Consider the following 5,531-nt stretch of genomic DNA (forward strand, 5'->3'; position numbering starts at 1 on the left):
CAAAGCAAAATATAACACACAAGAAAAACATATTGAAAAAAAACAACAACTTTATTCCGACATGATTGCTTTTGTGACCATCTTGTTTCTTTTCTTGGCTCGGGAGGCATTTTTACTTTAAAGGAAGAACCACAGGTTGTGTTTTTAAAGCAAATAAAACCTACTTTTAATAAAAAAAAAAAAAAAAGAAATATGACATTCTTGGGTATTTCAAATTAAACCGAAATGAAGGCTACACTAGAGAAATGGCTGCCCCTTTGTTGGGTGGAGAGTGCGAAACAGCCAATCAGAGCTACAAGATCCTTTAAGACTCCACCCCCTGCATGCAAGTTAGCCAGTCACAGTGCAGTGTCTGCAAACACACACATACACAAATGCACACATTCCATGATGTCTTCCTCTCCATGGGAGATTGAGACCATAAACACAGTGGTCTGTATTCAGAGGGGAGATGAAGATATATAATAAACCCCTTTAGAAAACAACGCTAGACTCGTATGCTCTCTATTGATTATGGAAGCGTATCACAGTGATGACAACTCTGAGCCAAAGGAGCATCGTCCAAAAACTACAGTTACAAAAATGCCCCTGAAGAAAAGAGAACCTCATAGCGCTAGCAGAGATGACTTTGAGATGATGCACAGTACAGTAGATAGATAAATCAACCATGACCAGACTGGCAAGAGGGGGTGAGGTAAGTATATTTATGTGTATGTGTATATTTGTGTGTGCGTGTGTGTGTGTGTGTGTATGAGATGACGTTTTCCTCTTCCTTCTCCACCAAAACCCGCCCCCAAGTTCTATTCGGCCTGGGCGTCGTAGTTGGCCCCGCCGGCCTTTTTCAGCTCGCCGCGGAGATATTCCTCCTCCAGCTCTCTGGGATCACTTATCATGAACTCCTTGGCAAAGTTCTGCGTGGAAAAACACACCGTGAGCGATGGAGGAAAGGCCCGTTTGCATGAACGCACCGATTTGTTTACAGTGAAAAAAAACCTTGAAATCTGCTTGTCCGGGTGCGGCCAAGTTTATAAGTCCGCGAAAGTTTGCATGCGGCGCGAGCTACGGAATCAAGGAACGCAACACCCACCTGCACGATGTCTTTTACCAGTGTCTTGTCAGTGCTAATCTTGGCTCTCTGCAGTCCGCTGATGTTTTCGCCGATCCAGGTGATGAGGGTGGAATTGGCGCGCTTGCTCATGGCATCACCGTTGTGATCCTTACGCAAACCGAAGAGTCGGTTGTCATCTGAGAGTCGAAGAGAAAGAAATCCTTAACAAGTTGTATCATTGTCTAGATAGTTGCTTGTTTGCTTTATGACTAAACTGTTAAATGAATTACATGCATAGCAAAACCAATGCAAGCCAACTAAACTAAAGATAAATCAGACTTTACTCTGGCAGACAACAAAATCGTCGAAGAAACATTATGAAAAGCGTCTTTAATAAAAAGTCAATATTTTTCTACACTGAATAACTAGAAGTACAGATAACAGACTTTTAATTTAAATAAAAAAAAAAAAAGACTACAAATTTAAATTCCAGTACAGAATGCAGGGTACTTTCTCAATTGATAAAGATGCACAGAGAGCATTTAAAACTGAATACATTTAAATAAGTTTTAAAAAAGTAATTAACCAATTAAGCTAATAAAATAACCAGGGCAGGGGAAGTCTGTATTGTTTCCTTTATCATCGAACACAAGCCTATTACTGGACTAGTACTACTACTTTGCCACCGAGTTTGTCAATAAAAAGTATCCGTATGCCTTTGGTTTGTCATTATCTTAAGTCAACAAATTATTTCAGTTTCATAATCTGGCTTTTTCTAGTTAAACAGGATATTTAACAGGAATATTGAGTGAAAAGTGGAGCAATGGTGCCTGGAGGGGAGGAGTTAAAATAGCAAGCAGGATTCGTTATTTTAGCTGCAAGGGCAGTGCAAACCATTTCATTTTGGTAAGGCATGCATTATTTGGAATATCATTCATCAATGAATCAAGAACAACAAATCCGGAATGTGATTTAAAAGTTGATATAATCAGATTTGATTTAATCTTAAAGCTCATATTAATGCGCTTCGTTATTGTCACCCCAGTCCAGTTTAGCTGAACTTTGTCTGTTTAATAACAAGGAAGAGCTTGGATTCGATTGAACACTGTCTCCATTGTAGCGAGTGTTTTGAATCTCCTACACTATTGCATTGTTTTCCTTTCCAGAGAAAGACGTCACGATATGAAATGCAATCTGAGAGCATCACGTGCGAGCGGCGGACAAGGCTGGGAAATTTAAGCTCTATGACATCATACGACATTAAAAAAAACAAGGAATACAGAAAGTGGGTGAGGACAGGAGGTGATCCGGTTAACAGGCTCTATTGATAAGGGTGATTTACGCTGGAATATTTTATCTGAAACACTCCCTGTCTCTCACAGCTTTACAGCCGGCCACTTCCTCACAAACGTGCTGCAACTGCATTGCAGTGGCACTGGGACTAGATTCAAAGATAACATCAATTGCACTTATCTACGGCGTGCCTCTGTTTAAACAATGACAGTATCTGAGAGATATTGTGCAGAAGAAAGCTCTTGTTAAACCATTCATTCAAATGTTAGCGGTGCACACCTTTCTTTCACTTTGATCTTTACTGATCTGTGAAGAGTTTAAAAACATCTTCTTATAATTCTAATATGTACTCACATATGCATTACATACATTCAACATGAAATACATGCACAGTAAAATAATAAAGAACATTTTTACTAAGTAACATTTTTTTTACTTATAGGGCTGCTAGAAATCAAAGTGCATTACACTATTGTTCCAAGTCGTACTGTGTATAATTTACAGTGGGTTAAATACAATCTTAGTAGAACGTTACTGAAAAACAAATGCTCAGGTGAATTCCCTTGGCTCTACTTGAGGACTGATAATATCTGGTTTTCTGTTGTTGATTAACTGGGCTTAAGGTTTAAGAAGCTAAGTCAGGGAACCATGGGTAATACGGTCAGTTGCATTTGGCACATTGGCTGTTCAAGTATCAAGTACAAAGTGGGTGATGAATGTAAGTCACATTATAGAGACCTCTGCTCTATTTCAACAGAACTGAAACTTCGAACAAACCACAATTAGGATGTGAGCGGTGCTTGTCATGTGCCAGCGTGCCAAGTGAACAGCAGGAAAGGCATGGCGTCTAGTAAAAATGAGAGGGTTGTTCGGTCTTATTTTGTGATTGCGTGAAAATGACATGATGTGGCAATGATTCCACACACTTCTACTTCCTCTTGAGCGTGCAGCACTTCCAGAAAGTCAGCGTTTTTGTGCCGACTTCATGTGCACTGTACTTCCAGGTTGTCAGGCTATGATGATGCAGCACAACATATTTCAAATATTCGATCTTTTAGACGTCACCTAAAACACAAGCTTTCAATCTGGCACAGACGTATATAAAAAATGTGACCCGCTCCACAATTCAGAGTCACTTTGACCCAGAAACCCATTTTGAATTTTATGTAAGTTGGAGCAGATCACAAATGAAAGCAAATCTCCAATCAGACATTTTTTATAGCATAAAATCAAATTTTTTTTTTATCATTTATAAAGCTACTGTCACTATAAACCTCTTTATGGAGCAGACATTTTGCTATTATATTTACATTTAGTCCTATCCTGGTTTTAGGAGATTCTAATATATAATATATATATATACAGATAGATATATAGCTGAATAAATCAGTTCATTGGTGCAATAAATACTTCAGTAGAATATTTTCCGCAAACAAAAGTGCTTATTGTAACACACTCCATATAGGAAGACATCTTTGATCATCTGTCAGAGCACAGACCGGAAGCCAAGGCATTTGCAACACATGTACAAGTTAACATCTGCTAGCAGCTGAACAATCTAATCATGGAGAGACTGAACCGAGCACCACGCCCAAATCTCTGTTCAATTAAGATGAAAGAATGAGAGGCAAAAATGACATCATTTCATTCTTTCATTAGAGCCAGACAGTTATTTACAGTTATAAAAAATATAGTGCGCTCAGTGCAACATACTACATTCTTTGTAGCTGAACTGATCCCAAAACCACAAATGCCGTATATTAGAATTGATATCAAGTCGATCTGGACAAATTCTAGTTGATTACGAAATAAAAAACGTGCTTATATTTGCTAAAATCCTCTCATCAGACTTCCCACCAGTTGCTTGCTGCCCTCATGTCATCTAGGACAAGTATGAAACCATATTTGGTATTGTCTGCCTTGGAAAATGAATTACTTCCTAGTAATGTGATGTAGACTTAAAGGGACAGATAACCCCACCCCTAAAAAATGAAAAGTCTGTCATCATTTTATTCAAAATCATGTTGTATCCACCCTGTGTGCTTTTCTGCGAACTCATGAAGTAAGGCTAGAACATGTAACGCCTCAGTCTCATTCAAATAAGTTTGTGATGAATAAATGACATACCTTTCGTTTTTGGGTGAACTTTTCACTTTAACACGTAATTTGTTTCACTACTTTGCAGAAAATACCTCAAAGCAATAATAAAGAAAAGCAGACAAACGTCAGAAAAATGCGCTCACCTGTGCACTGACTCTTGAATTCTTCGTAGTCGGACCCGTGACCAGCCGGTACGATGGTAGAGAACCGTCATGCTTAAAGATGCCCTAAAAAACAAAATCGATATTTTAACCGTTTGCCAAATTCTGCCTGCGCCTCAAAATCTACAGAGGCGTATCTGGCCAAAATGCTTACCAAACTGGATTTGGACACAATTCCCCTGCGTTACAAGACCATCCCTACATGTTTGCACCACTCTCTCCGTCAATGGGTCAATGGAAGCTTGGCGTTTAATGTTTCGTTTGAAAGATTCGAATTGTTGAAACAATGTAGCGAAGTTCAGCCAGCACGCGCCAAACGGCATCTCTGGATAAGCGGTAAATCAAGGCTTCACTCACCAGCATATATCAGGCTGTCGTCTCGCACCCAGATTGTATGCTATCTGCAAACCTCTTTGTCGATTCGCGTTGCCATTTCGACGATGCAAGGGGATAATGTATCTAAATACAGAAGAACAAAGCCGGGAATGCGAGAAAATGCGGATCCAAATCCCAAAGTGTGCGACAGAGGGGCTGCTGTGGTGTAGAAGGAGAGTCTCTTCTCTCAGTGGGATGGAGGAAACCAACTAATTTCACGACTCGATTCATTTCCTATTGCCTCTTAATGGGCGTTAGTGATATTTGTCTGTCAGGTTGCTGTTTCAGTGAATCGGGGAGCTCTCGCCAGTTTCGCCTCCTGAAGTGGCCAACTTGGGTACTGAGCTGAATTAAATCCACACCGATTTGTTCCTATAAATAAATCTGGCGGTCGGTCTGAGTCGCTCTGCCATCTTGTGGACCTGGAGTTGAGAACAATGGGGTTGCTCCTTTGTAACATTTGGATTACAGGCGAGATTCAGGTCTACTACGGGCGAATCGTGACAAGAAATATTACATTTCACCTCAAATTAAAAATATTTTATTTTTGAATA

The 5,531-nt window shown here is 39.6% G+C and overlaps 1 pseudogene; it reads right to left on the minus strand.

Moving 5' to 3' along the window:
* Window positions 1-721: 721 nt before the first annotated feature.
* On the minus strand, window positions 722-5,040 carry LOC122362805 (annotated as a pseudogene).
* Between the last annotated feature and the right edge of the window lie 491 nt (window positions 5,041-5,531).

This window comes from Puntigrus tetrazona, chromosome 18 (assembly GCF_018831695.1).
Source record: "Puntigrus tetrazona isolate hp1 chromosome 18, ASM1883169v1, whole genome shotgun sequence".
In the NCBI taxonomy this organism is placed as follows: Eukaryota; Metazoa; Chordata; class Actinopteri; order Cypriniformes; family Cyprinidae; genus Puntigrus; species Puntigrus tetrazona.